Source organism: Apteryx mantelli, chromosome 2 (genome assembly GCF_036417845.1).
Source record: "Apteryx mantelli isolate bAptMan1 chromosome 2, bAptMan1.hap1, whole genome shotgun sequence".
Lineage (NCBI taxonomy): Eukaryota > Metazoa > Chordata > Aves > Apterygiformes > Apterygidae > Apteryx > Apteryx mantelli.
In genome coordinates this window covers 11,988,161-12,014,774 of record NC_089979.1, presented here as the reverse complement: position 1 = coordinate 12,014,774, position 26,614 = coordinate 11,988,161, and positions in this window count along the sequence as shown.

The following is a 26,614-nucleotide window of genomic DNA, read 5'->3' as shown; positions in this document are numbered from 1 at the left end:
CCAAATCAAGTGTGCATTTAGGTTTGGCCTATGTGGAGTGCAATAGCCTCAATTTAGCTTTACGATGAAGGACTGTGTTATTTTCTGGTAATTAGCATGCTAAGCACTGTGCTGAAATGCCACTGAAATACCAGTTGTTGCTGGGGATCTCTGCTCAGCTTTTGTCTGTCATGATCATAATGAGATGATTCAAACACCGTGTCATCTTGTGCCGGACTCTGTTTTGCCTTCCTTCTCAGTGGGACCTACCTTAGTGCCTCACTTGTGCAATGCCTTGTTTTTGATGTTACTATTTGAATTACTTTGTCATTACTCTGTGCAACTGGGACAGTGGCTTTATTGAGATGTATTCCAGGCAATATTTTCAATATAAATATTTATGGGTAGAATTTTCAAATATTATCTAGCAGCACAAATCCTGCTGAATGTCAGTGTGATTCATATTCCTATAAGAACGTTGGGAAATGCAGCTCTGCACGTTAATAATGACAAAAAATGGCAATTGCTGTGGTTTAAGTAGATGGCGGGATAATATGAGCTTTCTGTAAAAACACCTTTAACCCCGGCTAGGGTTGTATGGGCATTTAACTGAGGATAAAGTAGATTTTGAATTCAAAGTTCTGAAGTTGCAAAGCAGCATTTAAAAAAAGAAAAAAAGTATTATTATTCCTAGTTTTTATTCAGTATAAAACCCTACTACTTTTGAAAATTTTCCAAAGCTTGATTTCTTGTGCAAGACACTACTACTTTTTTAAGCCTTTAAGCTTTCTTTTCAAATGGTCTCATGATTGCCATTCTAACTAGGAGGCGAAGTGTTTGCAAATCAGAAGAAAAGTATGAGTGATGTTGGTTGTTCTCAGTGTCTGCATCCACAGCAGAGCCCTGGGAAAAGAGTGAAGAAAGAGAGGAAAAAGCATTTTCCTGGCTCACTGTTTGAAAGATAAAATGTCCATTAATAGGATCATATTATAGAATTATAATTCTAACCTTTCCAAAGGGTTTCCATCATTGCAGATCTTACAGCTGGTGCAATTACAGTATGGCATAAACATTTTGCTGGAGAGTTTGATTTAACTATATGAAGACTTTGCTAGGTCAGTGCTGTGGTACAGAACTTCTCTATGTTCTTCAGGCATTCACTTTAATTATCACAGAATCACAGAATGGTTGAGGTTGGAAGGGACCTCTGGAGATCGTCTAGTCCAACCCCCCTGCTCAAGCAGGGTCACCTAGAGCACGTTGCACAGGATCACGTCCAGGTGGGTTTTGAATATCTCCAGAGAAGGAGACTCCACAACCTCTTTGGTTTTGATGCTGGGCCTGACTGATGTTTATATCTTATGGGGAGTGACTTCTGTGTTATATCAGTGGTAAAGAGAACACACACTGCTAAGAAATAATGATTCTAGGGTCCAGCCTTATCTCTGGAAGGCCTGACTTTGTTTTGTCTATATTTTCTGTTCCCCTAATGGATGAGACCTCATGTGTCTGGTCATGCAATAGAGATGCGAAGCTAGAGGTGGGAGTACCATGTTGTAGAGGTGTCACAAGTATAGTAAGGCACAACTAGGTGGCACAGCCCAAGTACTGCCGCTCTCCTGCACTATGACACTCTGTGCCAGGTGCAGTTGCTCAGTAGATCAGGGTCACCAACTGATTTTCATGTGATGGTGCCATGAAGCTGAAGAGAAGCCATGGTGTGGATTTGTACATGCATGAGATACAGGCCAAGTGCCTGGTAGGAGTGATCTGTGTGAATCTTGATGCCCAGTGGGTGAGATTTTGGCAGAACTGTGCAGACCTATGGGCATGACTATGTGCTGCTGCTCTTCCTCTCTATCCCCTGGCTCCCTTGCAACAACACCCACTCCCTAGTGTTGATTTCAATAGAGGACTGACAGACACCTAAGCCCTTTCTAGATCCTAATGAAGACATTGCATCAAACTGACCTCACAGCACTACCCGCAAGTTTTTACCTCTTTTCAGTTTCCTTTTACTTTGCAGATACTTTCCAGTACCTGTGACAGAACTTGTTATTTGGCTCAATTTGGAATAATTCTTTCCAGAAAATTTTGCAAGGCACTAAAAATGCAGGAGGCAGAATGGATTTTTAAGGAACAAGTCATGCTAGACAACCTTGATTTGCCTTTTTATATATAATTATGAAATTTGTTGGCATTGGGAGCAGAACAGGCAGGATATAGCCATCTAGCATAGTCAATGTGTTCCCTTTGAGAGACAAACTGAAGGAGAGCTGGGGAGAAAGAATGGGATCCAGAGGGCATGGATGATGGGAAGGGGAGGGAAGGGACATTCTGTGGTGTATCTGCTTCCTGTCGTGTCTCGACTGTGTGCACTGTGCTTGGAAGTGCTAATGGAGGGAAACAACCATCTTCCTTAGTGTACCTTTCTCATCTGGTCTCCCCTTCCTGAGCAGAAAAATCCATGTCAAAGCCATCCAGCTCCCCATCACCAAATGCTGGGTATCTAGGAGTTATAGTTGCTTCTTGCCAGTTGAGGACTGTTCTCTACAGTATATTGACTACTTGTTCCTCCATAACATGCCATCTTGTTTTAAATGTTTCCATCAACTGGATTTCTGTCACTTCCCTTAGGAGACTATTCCAGTCTTGCACTGAAGGAAGCAGCATTAGAATTTTTTCTCCAATAGTCACGAAAATTTTTCCTTTGTAAGCCAGGAAACAGTGCTATAGAAATGAGACTGCAATGGAGGGGGGGGGAGAGAGGGTGAGAATGAAGAAAAGTTTCTAATAACTGGCTGGACATCTGAGATCCTTCTGAAATGAAACTCTTCATCTTTGTTTCTTGGGTCCTCTATTTTTCATAAAAACAGGAAGAGAGATGTTCCCCCATTAAAAAAGAAAAGAAAAGAAAAGAAAAGAAAAGAAAAGAAAAGAAAAGAAATTAAAGCTCTAGTGATGTTCTTTCATGGTGCTGAAGAACTTTGAAGTATGAGAGTAGAAAAGGGAAATGGGTTAATATCCAGAGCTGGCATTTTTAAGGGCACCTAAAGGACTTAGATGTTTAGCTCTCCCTAAAGACCAGGCAAAATGGAGTAACAAGCTACATAAGCTCTTTTTGAAAATCCTTTCCTTAAAGAGTGTATTAAAGCAGAGGTGGAAAGCAGAGGGTGGACATGGTGGTACAGATATCCATGCAATGATTAGTCCTTAGATCGGCAGAAGTAATAATTGATTATTTGTTCTGCAGCTTTGACTATGGACTGCAAGTTTATGTCAGGCCCCACTGGACAAATGCATTGGGAAAAGACAGTCCCAAGGAGCTTGCTTAAACATTTTATTCATTTCATTAATTTTTGCCTGAAGACTTCTTTTTCCCTTGGGGATGGAAGACTTAAGATATGGTTGGGATTTTTAAAGTAGTGTGTGGGACTTAGCCAAGAATCTGTCCCTAAAATTAGCAGAGGAGTTGGACTAAACCCTTTGCGCTGCTTGAAAAACAGTCACCAACACAAAGATAGGCTTGCCCAAGTGTAAAAACTTTTTACTTCTTAAGGATGGGACTGGCCTTTTGGGTTTACCCTAAAGGGTAAACATACCCTGCAGTGCTATTCAGTACTGCTTGTGTATGGTGGGCAGGAGAGAAAACCACACAGTTTCAAGAAACATGGAGTACTACGATCTTTTGTATAAAATGATGCTGTGAATAGTGTATGGCTCACAGACGCCGGTCCTGCCCTTCAAGATTAGACATATCAGCGCAAGAGCTTGGATTACAGAGCAGTGCTGGCAACTGAGTTACAGTTCAGGACTGGTGGCTGCTGCTGTTTGTATTCAAGGAGTATAGAAATCTTCTGAAATGTTTAAAAGATTGACCAAGAAAATGCTGTTAAAAAAAAAAAGAAAGTGGTTTTAAAGTCCAGGTGATGCTGTTGCTTCTCACTACTCTTGTTGGCATCTTCAGAACAGCTGTGTTTGATACTTCCCTACAGGGAGGATGGCTATGAAAGTCAACAGCATGGCTTTGTCGTGTCATATTTCCTGGCATGTCTCGAGGATGTGGCTGCCTCAGTTGGGATTGTGGTGAACACGACAGCTTGCTGCTAGAGCTGGGGAACTTTGGGAATATATGGGAAAGAGAGAGGAGGAAGCACGAGTGCTAATGACTCTGTCTGCTAGCTTTTGTGGTACTGCTTTGGCTGATATTTCACTTCTCAAAGCAAAGCTGCTCTGCTAGCTAATGAAAGGTGGGGGAATGTTATCGATTCACATTCTTCTTGGGAAAGCTTTTGGGAAGCCTTGTGGATGTCAATATGACAACATAAAAACCTAACTAGTGAGAATGCAGGCATTCTGGGGGCATGGTCCTGTGGTCCTTGGTTTTGAAGCCGTGGACCCTTCACATATCATTTTCCCAGTGCATGAGTTTGTGAGTCAGGACAGCCAGGAGGGCCCAGGCCTGGCCATGGTACAATGCACAAGACATGAGTTGTGTGAGACAGGGTTCACCTCCATGCTGGGTTTGGGGCAGGGAAAAGTAGACGATAGGTGAGCTCTCCCCTTTCCTCTGGCACACACTGGGATCTGTGTGACGCCAGCACCCTCCTGTCCCTCTTCCCCACAGGGGGCTGCCCCTCTGCAAGGGGACCTGATGGCAACAGGCCTGCAGATACCTACAGGGCTCACGTCCTGGGAGGAGGGGTGCAGTGATGTAGCCTTACACCCACCTTCTCCAGTTGTATTCCTCCCATGGGGCATTCTTTCATGCGCGAGATGTCTCCACTTTTTATTAACTTAAGTGTAAGTTATATTTACACTTCCCACTCCCCACTGCAATTAAAATGACTGCTAGGTACAATCAGTGAAAAAACCCTTCCTATATTAAAAGAAGCTGGAAGTTGAATGACAAAACTGTTCTTCCCTAAGTGGTGGGGTCACCTAGTCCTATCTCATGCCTTTCCACAAAACTAGTGCAGCAAAACACCAGCTTTGGAATCAGAAGACAAAACCTGAAGCCACAGCCTGGAGATCTTAATTTTTCCCTTTTTGTGTGGCATCTCCATATATCTTGATGCCACTTTGCCTTTGAACTAAGCAGAATATGATGCCATCTACTACAGATAGTATGGACTCCTGCTTTTTCTCCAAACAAGTGGCTTTCTCCACAGAATGAACCCATCTGCTAAAGCTTTACAGTCTTTCTACCCTCGTGAATGCGAGGCCACTGGATGCTTTTCCATTTCCCTGTTGCTGGACCCACGTTTTGTACCCTTCTCCTGTTACACTGCCACAGATGCTGAGATCTCTTAAGAGATACCTCAGTGCACATGGGATTAGACAAATGGACATGACTGACTCAGATTCTCTTGGCTCTGCCAAGCTGAACCAGGCCTATGTGCGACCAGAGCTGGAAGGCTGGCAGACCAAGTCCGTTAGCAGCTCTTGAGTCCCGGGGCCAGTCTTACAATTTCTGTGTTGCTAACATTTATTTTTTGCTTTTTTTTTTGGGGGGGGGGGGTCCTGTTTGTGCTCTCTGTGCTAGTCTTTGACCATTTCACCCTTTGCATGGGCAGGTGGGAACATCCACTGAGCCTTACTGGTGGAAGCTTTTTTCTAATCAGGTATATGTTTCCCACAGCTCCCAAGGTATCCTAGTGAGTCAGACTTCTTCCAGGATAGGGCTGTGGCTGTGAAACCAGGCACTTTTCTGTGCAGTGGGACAGACCCTCCCTCTGGGTATAATGCTTCAGTGTTTTACAGTGGTGTATCACTCTGCAGAAATCACATGTGGGCTGCGTCACAGTATTAACAATCAGTGTTTGCTTTTAATCACACTGACCAAGCGCCACCTTCAGAACCAACCCGGCTTCAAAGAAGGCAAAGCATAAGGCTGATGACTGTTTATTTTCCATAATGATTGGCTCCATTTTCTTTATATTCCAGACAAACAGCATCCCCACTGTTCTCTGGCTCAAAGCAATACATCCCCTTAGCATGTGGCATGCCCAAATTAACACCTGGGCAACAAAGCAATAGGAAACAATGGATTGTTTGTTAAACAAAAATCTCTTTATGCAGGGTCAGAGATTCAGATATGATGAAAGATGTTCCTCTATTTATCAGTAAATGTGTAATCTTATTTTGAAACTATAATAATGAATCTATACAGATGCATGCATTTTCATGTAAAAATGGTCTGTCTTAGAAAATGATAATTTTGGCAATCAGAACTGCAGGTAAAAGCAGACAGATGTTCAGCAGATGAAAATCAGTGTATGTCCCTTCAAAAGCTCTGGTTATATCTGGACCAACTGAGAATCTAGCCCACAGTATTTTAAACCTTAAATACTGGCCCAATCTGAAGAAAGTGATTCTTGAAGACCAACCCTGACTTGCTTCATTTTGTTGCAGGTCTCTCATGTTCCTCATGTTGGAAATAATGAAGTGAACTTTGATATGTTTAGATGTTGCCTCCAACTTACTTTGACTCTTAAGCCGCAAGCTGAAGGGAGATCGTTTTTGTGTTTTTTCCCCATTAAAATGCTGGCAGAACATCAGTGAGCTGTACTACTATCAGAATCAGCCCTTCCTGCCTTATTGCCTCAAGCTGAAAAGTCCCCTTGTGTTACGCTGCTCAGTAAGACCTTGAAGTACAGTTGCTGAACACATTGTTAAGAAAGTTTCTCTTTCCCCTTGTTTTTTGTTTGCCTGTTCCTTTCCTTGTTCTGCCTCATGAGGTCTGCTTTTTTTAATCTGATTGCCTTTCTGGCTTGAAGGAACTGCCTCCTTTCCTTCCAAATCCATCTGTTGGCAGGTAATGGCTCCTGCCCACTGCATTAGTTCAGGTGTCCTCTGAGTGTTCACAGAGCTTCTTGAAGATTACATGGATATAATCATAAATATGAAGAGAAGCCCTGCCTTGGGATAGAAACAGCAAATTGCATGTTGCTATTTGTGCTGGAAAATGGAAGAGAGGTGGCTTGAGTATACTTGAACTTGCCTTGATGGACTAAGAGACCTCTTAAAGTCCTCTTCATCTCCATTTTCACTTAGTTTGTGATAAATATATGTTGTGACACAGGATAAGACCTATGCACTATGTGTATATTTTATCTCTACGTCCTCCTACAAGGCCTTTCCTTTAAGGTCTTCCTCTTACCTTCCTTCTTTTTCTTGGTCACAGACTTTCTATGGGAAAAAAGGGGAGGAAAGCTTGTCCAAGTCTGTTCTGCATGTCGGTACTGTTCCCTCGCCTCTCTCACTAATTGAACATGAAATGGCTGGTGAGAAAAGGCTAAAGGTATTAGATTAGATTGTCTCATGCTTCAGTGAACCGTCTTGATCTGAAAGAGACTGAAGAGGGAGAAGAGCTCATGCTCAGAGATGATGGACCTGATATGTAAATATCATTTCAGTTCCTTGCAGGTCATGCCACAGAAATGTCTACAAAATGAGTTGATCAAATGGATGAGCTTTCTTCATGGTGAAGGAACCTCTTAGCGAGATCTTTGGAGAGGTTTGTTGAGGGCCCCAGGGAAGAGCCCAGTAAATTAAATATTGACAGCTCTATTCATTACTTGACACTTGTGCAGTGCTCAGTGGTGTGCAAAGTTAGGATCTGATGTGCTCGGTGCTGTATAGAGCAAGGGAAATTGAAAATTGCTCTTGCAAAAACCTTGAAATTGTCATGAGTAAGGAGCAAATGTGTCTGTAATTTCTGGAGCAAAGAGCTTGGCTGTGAGCCTGTAAAGGAGAAGCAAGAATGGCTTTAATTTGTTAAAGTGAATTGGTCGGAAATGCTGATGGTGTGAATGGTGAGAGCTCTTTTCTGAAGACAAAAGGTTTAGTGGGACAGAGCTGTTGAAAGTTGTAAAAACTCAGCAGGATACAGTCTCTGCTGCTAATTGTCAAATGGTAGCAGGTTCTAGAAATAACCAGAGCTGGGGATTATTTAGGGGGTGGAGACTGGAGGGAGATGTGACGACACCGCACATAGCAGCATATCTGTCATTTATGAGCTCTTCACCTGGAGGAAGGAGTTCTTGAGTGGTTTTTGGTGAAACTTGGGGCCCTGACGGGATGCACCCCTGAGTGCTGAGGGAGCTCACCGATATCATTGCAAGGCCATTCTCAATCATCTTGAAAAGGTCACGGCAATCAGGAGAAGTGCCTGAGGACTGGAAGAGAGCAAATGCGACTCCAATCTTCAAGAAGGGCAAGAAAGAGGAACCGGTAACTACAGGCTGGTCAGCCTCACCTCCATCCCTGGAAAGGTGATGGAGCAGTTAATCCTGGATACCATTTCCAGGCACATGAAGGACAAGAAGCTGATCCAGAGTAGTCAGCATGGATTTACAAAGGGAAATCACGCTTAACCAACTTGATAGCCTTCTACGATTAGATGATTGGCTTAGTAGATGAGGAGAAAGCAGTGGATGTTGTCTCCCTTGACTTCAGTAAGGCTTTCCACACTATCTCCCATAACATCCTCTTAGGCAAGCTCAGGAAGTGTGGGCTAGGTGAGCAGACAGGGAGGTGGTTTGAAAACTGGCTGAGTGGCTGAGCTCAGAGTTGTGCTCAGTGGTGCAAAATCTAGTTGGAGGCCTGCAGCTAGCAGTGTCCACCAGGGGTCAGTACTGGGTCCAGTATTGTTCAACTTATTAAGTTGATGGGACAGAGAGTACTCAGCGAGTTTGCTGATGATACAAAACTGGGAGGAGTGACCAATAGACCAGAGGGCTGTGCTGCCATTCAGAGGGACCTGGGCAGGCTGGAGGGCTGGGCAGAGAGGAACCTCATGAAGTTCAGCAAAGGGCAGTGCAGGGTCCTGCATCTAGGAAGGAATAACCCCATGCACGAGGACAGGCTGGGGGCTGACTTGCTGGAAAACAGTTTTGCAGAGAAGAACTGGGGGGGTCATTGTGAAATTGTGGATGACAAGTTGACCATGAGCCAACAACATGTCCTTGTGGCCAAGAAGGCCAATGGTATCCTGGGTTGCTGCAGAGCTTAAAGCTGCTTGTGAAGGATACTTGCACAGCGTGAAGGGAAGGAAGCAGAAGTTCTGAGCAGGCAGAGACCAAAGTACAGATCTTCCACACAACGAAGGGGAAGAATATTTCATCTGAAAAATAAGGATGACGTGTGAAGAATTTTTGTAGTTAACTTGTAAGAGTTGGAATAGGAAGAAATTATGTGACCAGGGACAGAAATTAGTCCGTGGTGAGGCCACTAAGTGTGCAATAGCAAAGGAAAGACTATAAAGATGAAAGAACAATAGTCAGCACAATATTATAGAGACTAGGGTGCTGGAAACTCACAACATAGATATCTTTACAGATGTTTCTGCCTGAAGAGGAGTGTAGTAGTCAGCCTGGAAGACTGTTGTATGAGGAGTTAGTGATCCACATAAAGGCTGATCCAAGTGTATGCCTACTGTGAACACTGTACATGTCAGTAGACAAGCATATGATGAGATGTATTGTTCTGTCCACCTGATTTATAGTATAACCTTGTCTGTCCACTCTATCTACTATTCCTAAGATTAGTTTGTGGAAAGAATGTTAGGATGTATCACCCCAGGGGCCTTCCAAAGCTCAGTCCATAGTTCAGTGATTAATATTAGCGAAGGTATTGCCAGCTAGACTGTATAAAAGCCTAGAAGAAGAAGGAGTTGATGAACCTCATCATGGCTGGAAATTCTGCGTGGCATGCCATGGCCCTACAAGAGGCCCATCCGATGCTGTTTCATCTCAGGTTTCCCAGCATCAGAGGGTCATGAGATTGCTATTACCTTTTCTATAACTATGTAAATAAATAGCTATCTGTCTTAACAGCGTCTGTACCTTTCTTACAGGGATCCAAAAAAGAACAGGTATCTCCTGGTGCAAAACAACGAGCAATGGGGAACTTTGGAATGTGACAGCTGACATCTTGTTGGAGGAGAAGTTGCTATATGAAGTCTCACAACATGGAAGAATAAGTTGCTAAAGAGCATGTGAACCAGAAAGGGCAGATAATTCAAATTTCATAGCTGGTGGTGCTTTGTCCACGGATTGAGTGTCCAGAGATTTTGGAAGACAGGGTACCATCTTTGGCTTGAATTATAAAAAGGGCACATTTGAAAGAGTAAGCAATACTGATACATGGCCTCACAGTCTCCTTACTGTGAGTAAGGAGAGGCTAAAAAGTTCAAGTACCTGTATGACAAGTTCAGATTGTCCCTTGCAGTGTAAATCATCTTGATCTTTTATTACTTCTATTGTAGTTTTGCCTGGTTACTTAGCTTTACTATGTTTCCCTAGGTTTTGGTACTGTTATCTGGATCATTTCTGTCAGCAGCAGATTTTGCCATTAAGCAGATCCCAAAATGGAAAGCCATAATCCTTTCAGGGAAGGGGGGAGTAGTAGCTCTGATGTTATATGTGCATTTACAGGCTATGGTAGTATGTGACAAAACTTCCTGACAAAGTTACATCTGAAGAAACAAAGATGGTAGTTCAGAAACTGGCATTTCTCTCATGCTGAGAGACTTGCTAACAAGTCACAGGTGGACACAGCAGGAACATGGGCAGAACATGATTATGATGCAATGCGGTGATAGCTTGTGTGCATTTCTAAATTTCACCTGCTTGTTTCTCTCAGCAGTTTTAAAAATATTTTGCACGGCTTGCTATTTTGTTCAAGTAAAGAGTGCAAATTTGGAATTACCAGAGTGCAAAGTCCATTTTGATTGCTTGGCTGGGCTTTGCCCTCCTACTGTCCTTTTACTTCCAACTTGGCCTAATATCCCTATGGGATGCTGACCTTGCTGCAATAATCCTTTCTCATGGCATAGACCTACTGAGGTGACTCATGAGGTTATTCAATGATGATCATTGACTTAAGAGTGCTTCCTTTGAATTGTAATCACTCCAAACTACTAGCTTGCTTCTGCTCAGGAGGAAAAAAGAAAAGTGTTTTTCACGTGAAAAATGGCCTGGCAACTAAGCTGTTTGGTAGAGGTCACCTGTCACCCATCTGAGCTGGTCACTTGAGAAAGAGGGCTGCAGTTGTGTGTTGGACAGAAGTTACTCTGATTGCTCTGCTGGATAATTCAAGAGGGGAGGGAAGCAGCCTGCATCCTCGATCTTTCTCATAAAACTGAGCAAATTTCATCTTAAAATATCTTGTTTGGCTCTGGGCAGGGGGAAGTTTGCCATTGTTACTCCTATCAGCTCTGTGCTTCTGGAGAGTCAGATTGCATCCCCAAAGTACCGGCATGATGGATGTGAAGGTGGAAGTGTGTTACACGACAGAGGAGCAGTAGGGGAGAGGCAGCTGGACTGCAGATCCCAGTTCAGAGGGACAGGTCCTCATTTGGACTTGGTCAGACTCTGGTTGCATTGAGCTGCCAGAAGAAGCGAGCAAGACTTCATCCGCAGCACTGACACTGTGTCAGCTCTCAGTAGCTGTGTCCAGATGGTGATTATCTGTGCTGAAGGTGAAGAGTTTGCTTGGATCTGGCAGGGTTACTAAGCTGAAGTGCAGTGCTTCACCAATCAAGGAATGACGTTTGTAAGACTAATTTAGCTTCCAATACACAATGGACAGCAATAAATAAATCCTTCTGGATCCAACTCAGTTCTCTTGGCACCATGTTTCCAAAACAGGAGAACAGCCAGGGCCACTCTGTGTTTAATGCTGGTTTTAGCTGGGTTTTATCATCACTGACCATGCAGCATCTGAGGTGATTTCCCTCCAGAAGCTGTGTCTTTGCACCTGCTCCCTGGTGCTTGGCTTCTGGAAAGCCTCTTGGTTGCAGTGCATTGCTGTGTCAAGACAAGGAGCAAGGTTTTGGGCTTGGCCTGCACCAGACCGCCCATGGGGCTCCCCCCTGAGCCCTGGGAGTGGGCTGTAGAGAGACTCTAACTGCCCAGCAGAAACCAACTGGAGTGAAGAAAACTGGCAAAACTGATCCTTTGTGAAGACCTTACTAAACTTCCTAACTTCTCTTAAAATACCCAACAGATTTCATGTTACCTAGGATGTTCCAGCCTGCTCCATGATGCTGTGTAATGAAGGGATGTTCTGTAGGTTTGAATTTCAATGCCAACTTACTCAGGGTACCAGCCAAAACCCAGTCTGAGTCTTGCAAAAGTGACTAAGATATGGAGCATCTACAGTTTCTGCTGCTTGAACTGCACTTCTGAAAATAAGACCACAATGAGTTAAAAAAAAAAAAAAGGCAACCAAACCTCCAGCAACTTTAAAAATATCTTCACATTAATCTCTTTGCACTCAGTTTCTTCAGAAGCTAATGACATTAGTATCCTGGAGGGGTGTTGTGATACTTCATAGTGGCAATGCTCTGAGATCCTTAAATGGAAAATGCTAGAGAAATGGCCAGTTGTGTAATTTTTTTAAAAGAGGGAAAGAGGGAGGGAAATTACAGGGTAACTGTTTCTGGACAAGGGTGGGAAATAATCCTGCAGTGTGTAATTGTTGAGCCGTCTGTAAGATATGGTGTAAAAATACTTATTAGTAACACATTTCTAAAGACTTCTCATCTGAATTGCTTTGCAATATAAAGAACTTGATAAGTTGTTAAAGGAATAAAGAATATTCTGCACAGGCTTCTCTAATTACGTCTAACTGTAAGTTTTAACTGAGCAAGGAGCTCCATCTGCTTCAACAATACAATTTATGATACTACAGCTTAGCATCCTTAGAGTGCCTCAGAACAGTGAAATGCAGTAGCATATGTAAATACTTCCTAATTATGCACAGCAATGGGAATTCACAGATGGGTAACACAACTGTCTACCAAAGGCCTGCTACCTATAAATTCTCCTTGAAACGGTCTCTCATTGTGATGGATTCTGGTAGTTTTTGGAATGGATTGTTAAGATTCCATTATTTAAATGGGGTTTCAGACAAGGGTGGGCTCTAGCTTGCTGTTATAGGAGGACATATGGCAGAGAATGGCATGAAGTACTGAACTGCACTGCAAAATATTCATGCTACTCTATTGCTGAAAAGGCAATGTTTGCTTTGTGGTGATGAAAATAAGAATTTACGCAGATGCAGTAGTGCTGTGCTTAGAGAAAGAGGTCAGTTTAATGGGACCATTCCTTTCTCCTGTAATAGAATAAAATACCAATGAGTTTTGCACTCAGTTTACTGTCAGATGTTCTTGAGATAACTAGGGGTGAGTGCAGAAGGTGGGTTAATATTGGTGAGTCTAGGCAGCCAGTTCATCCTGTAGTGAACGGGAAACTGTGGAACTGGAATCCAGAAGATAAGCCCTTCTGAGTGAAACCTTTCTGAACAGCCTTAGCTTCGGAGACCGTTATCATTTAGGCCAGCTAAATCTACCATTTGTGTAATTCCACCTCCAAGTGTATAGCTAAAAGCAAAGCATCTAAATTGGGATTTTTCAGTGCAGCATAAGAATCCTGTACTTTTGCCTAAATCTTAGAAGATTTTGTAAGAGGAGATCGGTGTCATTTTCCAGTAACACCACCAGTGACTTTGTGTACAGACCACCTTATTACCTCTTGATTTGTAAAGAGCTGACCCTGTTGTCTAAGTAAAATGGTGCAAAACTCCATTTCCCCACCTTTCTTTTGAAGAGTAGTAAGGCAGTGAGCTTAGGACTTGTCTGATCTATTGAATGTGGAAGAAAATCTTTAGCAAACATAGAAAGAATAAGAAACAGGATTTTTTGTTAAGTGTAATAAGTGAGCTTTGGCGTGGTGATATGGCAAGAGCTTTGCAATGCACCTGCCAGGGGATACCTGGCCACCTGGGAGTATCTGGTACCTTGGGAACAGGTTTGCATAGTCAGACCATTGATCCACTGGCTGAGAGGAAGACAGCTTCAAAACTGTTTTGAAATCTCCTTGGTGACAGTAGTAAGAACAATCAAGTCTTCTTGAGCCATGAGGATATGACCAAGATGAAACAGGAGAACCATAAGCCCAATTATACGGGTACAAGCCCTGTCTCTTCTCTTAGTCATTGGCCAATAATAAATACTTAGGGAAAGTATATAAGAAGTAGAACAACCGTATTCAAGGAGTTCCTGCCTCTGGGTCATTTGTGTTTGATGGATTCTCTTTGAATTTGTCTCATTCCTGTTTGAACTTGTTTATAATCCACAGTATCCTGTGGCAATGAGTTGTATAATTTAATTATTGCTTTGTTTGTGTTTCTTGGGGGTGAATATTTTTTCATTTATTCTCAACCTACCACCTGATAACTTCATTAGGTAATCCTAAATCTTGTATTGTGAGAAGCAGTAGATAATTGTTCCTTGTTTCTCCTCTTCACGCCAGCCGTTACAGTGTATTCTCAGTTGTATTGCACTTTCTTCCTGGTTGTTTCTCTTTTAAGCTGAAGAATTTGAATATATTTGATTTTTGTATAGAAGCACGTATCAAGAGTGAATCATATTCTATGGCTGCTGAGTAAAAATGATCAGGTCATTCACTTCATTTGGCCCCTGAAAATGGGGAGGAAATTCAGTGACGCAATGGTGGTGGTGGATGATTCAGGGTGGAATTTGGGTCGTTTCAAAATGTGTTGTGTCTTTATGGCTTTTTAATTAGGACAGCTCAAATTTTCAGGGATTAATTAGTCTGTTCACATGTCAGTGACGGAACAGACAGGGCCCTGGCTCTGTCAGACAGTGCCCAAGCGCAAATCACCCCTGGCCTAGCTTGGAATGTAGGACAGAACTGGGTTGTTTCCAAAACTTCCCCTAGCAATAGAGAGTATTATAGTATAAATAAGGAGAGCTAAGCACGTCTAATATATCTTTCTCAGAGGGTACTAAGTTGCTCCCAGAGTCTTCAAGAGATGTATTATAGTGCCTAGTGTGCTTACTTTTTAGCATCTTGGAAGCTACCGTTAAATCTATGTAAACCAAGGATAAATGTTGGTTTTCAATGCTACTCAACAAATCAATAGTGTAAGTAGGAAAAGACCTATATTTTAGCTAGTGCTCGTCTGCGTTCAGTTTGGGGGGCTCCACTTCTGCTACTCAAATCTTTTATTTTCTTGAAATGAGAAGTGATCAGTTGGTGCTTTGTGGTCAGAAAAAAATGACCTTTGATTTACAATGTTGGCACCACATGACCAGGCAGAAAACCACAGTCATACAGGAAGTCACTTCACTGAAACAGGGCAAGATAACATGAGGCAGCTCTTTCAGTATTGCCTTGTTTTCTTCTTTTCAGCTGACAGTCTCAGGTGATCCTTTCTTCTTGGATTTCATGGGTGTTATTAAACACAGTGAAGCAAACCCTCTGTGGAGATCAGATTTTGTTAAAGCTGATTTGCCTGTGGCCATTTAACAGCAGACTTTTTGCTTGGCTTTTACTAGTTAAAGATACTCTTTCTTCTTTCTCTTATCTGCTAGAGGTGACATTCTAAAGGAGCAGTTTCTTCTTGAAGTTTGATTATGAAATGCAAAGTGTTTGATTTATGTTAATAAATGATCAAAGATTAACTCTATCTTAAAGTCTTCTAAGGAATTCCAAGTGTCATGTTAGGTACCTAAAGTCAGTCTGTGTAAGGAGGCTCATTCTCCCCTGGCTCTTTTTACAGTCAGGGCCCTGAGTGGGCTGATAATGAATGTGTCTTACCAACACTAAATTGGTCAGAGGCACAGAATACACCTGTGCAGAGGATGAACTATCCTTCTCAGGCTTCCGTGGGGTCCCTTCAGTTCAAGCTTGATGAATATCAGTGTGAGAAAGCTTTGGGAAATGCAGATGGAGACCAACATGGTTCTCTTCTACAACAGCTAGATGTCATGGAGAATTAAACCTGTTGCTCTGTGTAATCTAGCACACTTGGGCTTCAGGTTAGACCTTCTGCCTCAGAGGCCACTCTGGGTTTGGGTTTGTTCTGTGGCACTAATGGCCTGTGTTCATGCTATTAAACCCCTTTGGTTTCCAAAAGAGAGTAGCCACATCCAAACTGTGCAATAGGAAAGGTTCTGGATCTGTTTCAGTTCCTGAACCGTGCCTGCAATTGCTTGGAAGAGTGTTAATCGGCAGTAGCAAAACCCATCCTAAGGACATGTCTCACAATTTAACATTGGTATGACTGAGTTCTAGTTCCTGGGATTAGTCCCTGGCATTGTTCAGCTTGCCTGTGTAGTCGTATCCAGAAGCTGTGAGTCCAAACCCTGCTGATTGCCATCCACTTGGGATTTCTTACACTTGTGTTACCTTTCCATATCAGCCACTGGTATGGGAAACAGAGGATTAGAACCAAAAAGACTTTGGTTTACTCTTCGCTGTTCTGGTGCATCCAGATCAGTCTTTGCCTATGGCAGATGCCTTCTCAGCTGTGGAAAAAAATTGCAATGTGGCCTAACATATCTCTGATTTTAGTAAACTCATCAGTTAATGATGAATATGCAGGTTCACCATCCTTTCAGAGGCATTAGTCATGAAACTTGATAAAATAATAACATTCACAAGCAAGGTTAGGGATTTGGCAGTCCACTAAACCAAAAGGTCAGCTGCAAGTCCTGGGGATAGTTTTACCTGGAGGTTTAGCTCAGTTTTTCCTTTGGCATTTAGCTGTTCTGAAAGTGTTCTGATACAGCAATAGGAAGAATGATGAAGGAGCAGGGTTCATTCCTCCTTGTTGCCTTTCTTGTGCATAGAGACATAAGATATAACTGTGCTGTTCCACAGAAGTGGTGATCTTCCGTAACGTTAGCGACAGAATTTTTCTGCGTTCTCTCTTACTTTCGGGAATGACACCTCCTTAACATGAAATGTAATCCCTCACATTCTATTACAGCAGCAGTAGGAAGTGTGTGATCAAACATTTACATGACTCTACCTCTTGGTTACATAAAAGAAAATGAATGTAATTTTCACCTACATGCTTTTATCTTTTTATGAGGGAACTGCTTATAAGACAAATAAGCCAGAAGGCAAACTGAGACATATTAAGGTGAGAGAGAAAAAGAAAAACAACCTCAATATTATCAGAGTAATGTGTCAAATTTGAATACATTTAAAACTTAGTGATACATGTAATTAGAACTGGTTTCCGTGGTTACAGAGTCAAAGATACAGAAGTTACAGCTCCATTTCTTGTCACTAAAAACTACTTAAATCAGAAATGGAGTGGATCCAGGTGGCAAATATTCGTATGTTGGAGTTAGTGTCACCCATCTTGTGTTCAATCTGTTAGTCAAACAAGTTAAAACAATTCAGGATTTGTGGTTGCTAATTAATGTTTTTGGTAAGTAAGAATGTAACTAACACTGAAGAGGAAAAAGGAACCATTTATATCTCTAAAATGTTCCTCATGAGAGATCTCCAGTTCAGATTTAGCTCCAGTATATTTGGCTACATCTTGACACCGTATCATTGTCAAATGATTTCAAATGACAAGCTACAGAAATGTTCCTAGAGATAGGACCCTTTGGGCCTGTTGTTCATTTAGAGTAAGGCCGTGTCTTGTTTTGGGATTCTTATTCCAGTTGTCGTTACTGTTTCTTGTTAATCTCTTGGGACCCACTTCATTCCAGGACTAAATTTTGTCTCATTGCCTCTCACCCTAGCAAATATTACAGGACCAGGGCATGGGCTTGGGCACTGGTCCACAACCATCCATGCTGTTTAGCTGTTTGTGTGCTTCTGGGCATGGTTTTGGCTGGTGTCAACCATCGCTTCCCCGGACAACCCCCAGACATTGTTCAGGGATCAGCAGTTTTGGAGAACAGGTGGGCTATGCTCACCCATGCTCTGACTGTAGACAGCTCATGTAGATTCTCAGGCAGCCACACAGCAGAGGTGATGGTTAAATGCTAAATGTTGGATAGTTTGTGTAATATGCTGTGAATTTCTCCCAAGTACATCAAATTCAGTTCTGGCATTAAAGGAGGGCAGGGAGATTGGGTAAATGTTATGTGGGCTGTGTGAATAAACTGCTTTTGTTTCCTGTCCGCTTCCCTGTCCCCTTTGCTCTGCTTCCCTTTGACATGTTTTTCTCTGTTTTCCCTATTTTCTCACTTTCCAGTGCCTCCTCCCAGCTTTTGTGCTTCAGTACTTAATGTTTACAAAAATGCTTATGGTTCCTTGGTCAGAAATGGGAAGAGTCATCTTTTCTATCCAATGTCTGCCTCTTCCTTTTCACACTTTGCATAGTGCTGTTAATCCACGGTCTGATTTTGCATGTTACCCTTTGGTTACGCTCTAGATTCGGCGCAATTAAGCTATTCAATTGCATGCTGTTATTGCCTGCACCAGCATCAACACCTAGTCCCCTCCTGATTGTTTTACTCTGTTGAGGTATCTTTTCTTAAATTGGCAGGTGGCTCCTCAGGGACAGGACTGGTAAAGTACAATGGAGACATAATGGCATCTTGAGGCTTAAACACTATGCTGGTACCTATAAAGCAAACCTGTTTATCTTATCTTCCAGTCATGTTCATTAATCATATGAAAGGCATGTGTGTGTGTATTTCTTATTTATCTCAAGGAACGAATTGTAGATCTGAGCAAAACCAAAAATTTCTATGTTGTGGGAAATGATATACTTAATTGTTTGTTACAAACTAATTTAAAACTGACACACTGAAATTTCTAGAGGAATGGAAATTTTGACTATATTACGTACTGGATTACTTAAGAGATTCTGTTTCAATATGTTAGAACCCTTTAAGTTCTTGCTTGATTTTACTAGTGTATTTATTTTATAATACAAAGTCCAAAGAAGAAAATTGCCAGTAAAATGCAAGTATTCCAATTTGAGGTTAAACTGGATTATTTTACCTTAACAAAATTTTTTTTTTTAATGTTGAAAATAGGACTTACCCATAGAAAGTTCAGGATTCTAGAAAATAGAACACTCCAGTGAAAAAGTGTGCTGTGGGAAAACCTTTGTCCTGCCCTGTTAGGCTGTGACTCTGGTTCTTCTCTTTAGTATGTTTCACAGACCCTTACTGCTCTCTTTGCGGGACAGACCAGTAGCATATGATCACCACGAAAAGCGAGGTGGAAAGCTGGGAACCATCTCAGAGAGGTGTCGTTAGTTCCATCCCCTGCTATATGCTACCGGATCAAAATACAGAATACCTTCATCCACGTTTCTGATTTGCCAGAGATTTGTTTTCTTTGTCTCATGCTTGTACAGTTTTTTTTTTTTTTCCCCTAACTTGGTTTGAGGATGAATCAGACCAAACCCCAAAACTTAATATCTGGATGATCAGAAACTTCCCTGAGCTGCACTTGCACAGTGAGCTTGACGAGACTGCTAGGATCACTGATCGGGGGGAGGACCCCTGAGGTCCCTGGTTGCCCTGCAGGACTCTTAGATGGACCTGCCGCAGGCCAGAGCGTTCCCGGTTCCCAGCAAGTCACAGAGAACCCAGGTAGATGCAGAGAGAGGTTGCTGAACTGGAGATATGTCGAAGAAAACAGAGTTTTTCAGTATGACTTAAAAAAGAAGAGAAGTTTCCATCACATCACAGTCTGTTCCAGCGTGGGACAGAAAACTGTCAGGCTTTATAGCTTCTAGTGAACTGTTTTTCAGCCTTTTATGAGGAGCAGATCGTTAAGGTGCTTTAAAAAAAAAAAAAAAAGAAAAGCTGATGGCAACCGGGGCACTGAGAAACTGAGAAAAGGAAAGTAACTTAGTCATTATGTGAATGTGGACTGTTTATAACATCTGTTAATGTTTTGTTCCTTGATGTTAGCCTGCAGAAAGAGAACTTACGGGCTTCACGGATTAGGACAAAATCCGCAAAGACCAGAATTTTCCTTACTTTACATAATGGACAAAGGATAAAGAAAAATAGCTTTGAACTGTAATATTTTCAGGGCTTTTTGCATAATTATTAAGTCATTTAATGCACAAATAGCAGTCCTTATCATAAACTGGGCTAGTGTTACAATTAAAAGTAAACTTGGATTTTCAGAATATTTAATTTTGTGATGGATGAGTTGTTAGCTCAGTCATTTTGTTTTGTTTTGTTTTCTCTTTACGCAGCTATTTAAATAAAACAGGCATCATATTGTATCATATGATCTGACAGAAATAGATTTGCTGATATGCATAAATAAGGTCATCCAAGTCTCACCATGCTCAATGTAGCTTCCTTCATAAAACATTTCTGATTAAAGGTACATGTTATACTTTACTTTAAAATCAAGTATATATATGTATTCAGATGGATACTGAATATTTAAAATGTTAAATATTTAAAATGTTAGTTTAGATTATATAGTTCTTCAGTACCATTTTCAGTAATGCCTTTCTCTTCTGAAGGTGCACCAGCTTGTATGGTGGAGCCCTGCTAGAGGAATGCTTTGGGGTCATGTCGTTACTGGAATTAATTGACATTTGAATTTCTGGAACATGCTGACAGTGCAAATGAGTATTCTTTGGATAAGTCCCTTGAGTTTTTCCACTGCTGATGAACAATTTAGTGGAAGGTAAAACAAAATAACAGCAAGCAAATTATCTATATTTACTGTACAAATTTTTAGAGCAGTCAAAAGTTTTAGACTAGTAAGAATTCACTTTACAATCCTGTTCCTATCATCCTATCATCCTATCTTACTGAAAAGTAGTTCTGTGTTGTTTTTTTTTGATTTGCTAGTTACAAATATGTTAGTGCTTGATGCTCTGCAGAAATGATTACAAGAATTGATTTAGTGCCCATCACCATGATAACTGATTTCCAGCTCAAGTTGGAACATCTAAGAAATCAGTAAGAGACAAGCCTAAATATATTGCCTAATGCTTGCTCATGCCACAGGAAATGGGGGCTAAATCTGGTAGGGAGCAGTAGCCAGAAAATCTATTTTTAAAAGCAGTGGGTTTGTGCTCCACTGTATTTCTGTAGTAAGCTCTGAGTCTGGGCTGTGTTGTTGAGAGTGCTCTGCCATCAGCATATATTTAGATAATAGTGTTTTAGACTGGTGCTTTTTGACTTCAGCAAAATTATACCAATATTGGAAGGCACAGCCAGATAGGCTTATTTATCATATTTGTATTACATTGCCATGTGAAAAATGCTTGTAAGTATGCTGGGAATAACACTTAGGGAGATATTTTAAAATGGTCCAAATGCGAAGTCTGAAAAATAATAGTGGAAGCCTTAGAGGTCCATTGTGTAAGCTTAAACATTTTTTTGAAATATGACCTCTTTATTTCTACTAGAATGAATTGTTTTTTTTCCCCAGCTATTACATTCAAGCCTTTAAAATGTATTCAGTCCTTTTTTTTTGAAACGGGCACGTTTCGGTTATGGTGTAAAATAAAGCAGCAAAAACATTACACGAAGCTCCAGTGCATGAGCCATTTTGTAACTAATTATTGTTTTATAATAGCAAAATCAAAATGATTAACTTCATTATTTTACTTCTCTTAGCATAAAATAAGCTTTCTATGTCTGTAAAATCATGTAGGGCCTTCGTGGACTTGTAAACTTTAGCCCAAAGCTGAATTTTCTTTCACTGCCAAGTTCTAAAAATTAGGTTTATAATGGAAACCCTGTCACTCCCTTAACAACAGAGGTTCACAAACAAACCCCTATAGTTAGCCCAGTGACAGCAGCAGGTGAGATGAGTCTGGCATTTCTGCATCTGTCTAGGTATTTTGCATCAACTCCCACAGCAATGAACTAAAAGGCATTCTTGTAACTGGATGTGGGTTTTCTATTTGCTTTTTTTAAATTTCTTTAAAAAAATTTTCTGATTTTTCACCTTGAGAGCCCAAGACCCATAGTTCAGATTCCTAAAAGGATCCAGACTTAGCTATCAAATGTAACTATGTTAAAGTTGTGGTATAATGACCACATGTGGCTAGTTGGTGGAGACTGGCTAGCCCCAAACTCTCTCAAATGCCATCAGATTCTTGGTTTGTGTCTCTGTCTTGGAGCAGCTGCTCTGAGATGGCTTATACCTTCCAGCTCCAGCTCCTGATTCCCTTGATCCAATCTTCTTCTTCTGATACCAGGGGAAAAATGCAAAGAATGTTAAAGTTGTTCTTGTATAATACAGAATCTGCAAGTAGAATAATGTGTAGCTATCACAGCTTGCTTTGAGATTTGGAGGAAGAAGATGAAAAGAGATGTAGGGGTTGCTATGAGGCTATGTGATTCCCCAAAATGTGAAACATCTAGCTTACCAAAGGTCCCTGTGTGGTCAAAGACTTCAGACAACCTTAGCGTTCCTGGAACTGTCAAAATACTTGTACTGAGAGGAGTAATAGCATTTCTAAGCTCATTTTCAAAGCAAATTTGATCCAGGATTTAATGTGTATAGAGCATGTTGTTAAGAGCTGGGCAACCCCCCAAAATTGTGCTGTTTCTATACAAGTGCAAGTGCAAGGTCAGGTAAATGAATTGGGGTTAGTATTGAAATAAAAGGACTTTGGCAGAAGTAGATTTTGGTAATAGAATAGAAGAAAGTTTTTGTTTTTATTTTTTGGAGTGTGAGTGTAGGTGTTCCTTAAAGAATAAATAAATGGAAATATGGATGAATTTTTCCATTGGAAATCCCTCAGAACCACCAAAAATGAAAAAGTCTTCAGTGAGGGAGCTGAAGACTCATTTCACGGTTAGTCCCAGATATGAGTGTGACTTTACCTTGCTCCAAAAATCCTTAGGGCATGAGCAGAAGTAGTTCCTTCAGCTTGAATGGTGCTGTTGAAACAAACGTGCCTCTGGAGTGATGCTGAGTCCACAGGCAACAAGAGGCAAGAGCTATGGGGGCCTTGGTCTCATATAGGTACTACAGTTGTTAAAATCAGCACTTAACAAAATAAGGCCTAAGACCCTCTTGTATGACTCGACATTTTAAAGATGCATCTCTAACAATAACAACAATCTTAGCGATGTTTTCAGAGGACTATGTGATGTCTTTAAAGATGCATAGAGTGCTGGATTCAAAAGGGAACTGAACCTTTCTAGCATTATCTTCCAGATGTTCTGACAGAGTTGTCACTGAAGATTTGTTTTCAGACCATTACCCAAAGCATATGCTCATGCGGTGTTGTATGGGAGCTCCTATATGCCAAACTCTCTTTTCAGATACAGTTGCACAAACCTGGAGAAAGTGGGACTGATGCCAGTCTTCAGTATAAAGAGAACTTGACTGAATTCAAATGATCTGGGATTTATGCAAACAAAGTGGAAAGAGAAGCAGGCTCCCCCAGGACAGAATTTGGCCTTTGGTGAAATAATCTGTAGATAAATCAGAAGTTTCAGATTGAATGCGGAGTGGGGAATTGTGTTTTTCTTCTTTGTAACTTGAAGATTTGCAGCAACACAAAGATGCTTTTCAAAAAAATAAATCTGACTCAAATCCTATGTGAAGGTCTGTAGTAATTAGTCCAGTACCTGCTGTGGTGGGACCACAATGAGATTGCCAGCGTAGGCTGGCAGTTAAGGCTCTTTTAACAGTGGGAACTCAACTTCACATGAACTGATAAGGGCCACAGGGAAAATTTCTAACCAGCCATTGTTCTTAAACTCAGCCAGTCCCTTGTAGCTTGTGGTTATAAATAAGGAGAGCAGAGAGGGAGCTGGAAGTTTCCTCTGAAAAGCTGGGCAAGGTGACTTTGAAGAAAAGCACAGTGGCTAACAGCAGTGAGGGTGCCCTAATAAGAACGTGCAGCCCATCCTTTGTTTTAGGAAGAAGTAGAAACTGTTTTGGTTTTAAGGAACAAAGTGAGATGTATTGCTTTAGCTCACTCTCTTTTTCTGCATAGAAACAGAAGGCAGAGGGGATGTCCCCTATTTTGCTACAGATTATTAAAGAGGAGGAGATAAAATAAAGAATTAGGGCAGAAAATCATTGTCTCTAAAACCAGGACAGCTGCTTTTTTTGCTAAGTAGCCTGAAGGCAAACTGTGGACTGCAGCATTTGTTACTGTCTTCTGATGACAAAATGAACCAAGGCAAAATAAATGGTTATTTTTTTTAAGTGAATTGAAAAGTCTATGAGATTTGGCATTGTAGTGGTTCCAAGAATGCCTGAGGAGCTGCAGGTTGTCAACAGAGTGACCAGTGAGTTACTTATTGTCAGGGCGATGGTAAAGCCAAAAATAATCCACCCCACCTCTCCCAAGGCTGCTTCTTTCCTCCAACATCTTTTATCTGTGTATAGAAATCAGAGGTCTACAATACAGAATGTGACCCAGAAGATTATAGGTTTGGACCTGTCCCAGGGGAAGAAGCTTGGTCCAGTCACCAGGTGACTAGTCTGGATTAGCACTTTGTTTAACTTCTTTTTCTCTCCCAGAATCCCTGCATGACACTGGACAATCAAGCTTCCCCAAAGCCAAGCAGTCAGATGGAGCTGAGAGGCCTTCATCTGGCAGGGTTGTCCTCAAAACCTCAGCTGCTGCCTGATTTGGTTGGCATCACTCTTATGAACAAATTATCTATCTATGAATCTATCCACCTATCGATCTAGAAGTTATCCGGATATCAAACTTCTCTTGTCAAGGAATGTCTTGGTTCTTAATAGAGCTGAAGAGTTTATTACTTATCTCCCATCAAAGTGCTGTGGGAAGTCATAAACCATTTTCTCCATTCTTGGTCTGAGCTGAAAGGCTTCATCCAGAAAGTGTGTTTTCAGAAATTGCCCCTCACAGAACATAACAAAAGTTGCCTCTTCCTGTTGGCAGAGATGGTCATGTTAGTGGAGTTAGCACCACTCCCGCTGTTATTTGCTGGTGGAGAAGTCAGAGCACTCTTTTATCTGGTGGGGCACCTCCCTGAGGAGATTCAAATCCACATCTCCCATGAAGGAGGACAGAGTCTAAACAATGCAGTTATGTGGAACAGATTGGGATGCCTGACAAACTAATGTGGCCGTGGCAAAGGTTCAAGAATTAGAGCAATGCTGTATTTTAATAGTTGGAGGTGTTTATCTGGGAGGGGGATTGCTTGGTCCCAATCTCTGCTCCAGAGGCTATTCTCATATTTTGTCCATTGACAGTTTAATGTACTGTCCCTATAGCAGGGATCTGAAGCCAAGTCCCCTCCAGAAAGTAACAGAGCTAGGTGTAACCAAAGATAAGTTGGCCCTTGTTCTTTCTGAGTGGCTTAATGTATCATTCATGTATCTGCCATGCAAAGTGGAACAGCTTCTTCAGGAGAGGCAGGGGAACCCTCCTTCAGACTGGCTATGCTCTGGTGGTCATAGCATTTGCCAGCGCTATGGTGGTCAGCTGTTTGCCTCCCCCTGACTGAAGGAGGAAATAATCCCTGGCCTCCTGCTAGATGGGTGAGCAATCTGACATGAGGACTATTAGTAAAATAGTGAACATCAGTACCACCACTGGCATTATGGTCTTAAAAGGAATACCTACTTCCAGGAACAAGTACCAGGCACCTACTGTCATGTGGGGAGGCTGAGGCACAGGAATGCTTGAGGACAGTATCTGATGTACCTTATGTCTAGTGTTTTCTCCTAGGTGCACTGAGTTTGCTCTCTGCTCAGCATATAAGGATTGTGCTTTCCTTTGGTAGTGCCTGACTCCCTCCAGGGCCCACATAAGAAGCCTGAGCACCTCAGAGAAGTGCCTGGGGCAGTCCCTGAAATGCAGGTGCTTCCTAGCAGAGCCATAATGCCTAAATTGCTTATTTGAAGATTAGAATTCTGGCTCTTCCTCAGGTCTCTTTTTTGGAGACAGACCTTGCTGTCTTTGTTACCTATTGCATCCTAACTTTTTGCTTAGAGCTCAGACTCTCCATTAAGTGGAACTGGACAGTTCCTTTAGATGTAACCTACACTCAGTCATTACAGATCCCACTGCAGTGGGTGATTAGAGCCTGGAGTCATCAGAGTCCTGTTGACCCCAGATAGCATGTGCCTATGTCTAGTATTTGGTCTCCCTGCCAAGCCTTGCTGAATTGTGGTTTAAACGCTTCTACAGTGAACTTGAAGGATTTCTGCTCTGAAGTTTTTATTTAAAGCAGTTTTGCTATTCACATTTTCTTTAAAGAGAAACAGAAATGTTGGCAGTCAATTAATTAGATTTTCATCTGTTGCCCTTTATTTTAGGGACTGGGGTGTAGGCAAGGAGACAGCAGGGTATGCAGCTGATATGATTTCTTCCAGCAAAGGGGAGAAGCAAAGATTCAGCATTTTGAAAGATTCTTGTCTAGAGATGGTGGAACCAGAAGTGACTGTGCAGCTTTGTTGCTAATCCCATACCTGTGGGAGGGAAAGTGGAAGCTCTTTGGCAACATTGCATACGGAATTAACAATTTTTGCATATGCCTCTGCTTGAGGAAAGAGAGAAGAAAAGCTTGGATGTTTTGACACACAAAGCCATATCCCCATCTGTTGTGAAACAGAGTAACCATTGACTCAACTTTGACTGTTTCTTGCTTCTGTTGGACTGATTGCTGAACTATTGGAGGAAAGATCAACCCATTTGGTCCAGCAATTAAAATTTTTCTTTAACTGCTGTAGAAATCCTGTTTTAAATGAGTGTTGCAATGATTTTCATTAACATTTAACAATTCAAGGAGGTCTAGGTTTAGTCCAGTAAGATATCTGAATATGTATATTTCAAATTCATAAAGTGGTTTTCATTTGGAACAGGCCCATAGCATCAGATCTTTGGTCCATTCATTCTAACTGCTCGCTTCTGG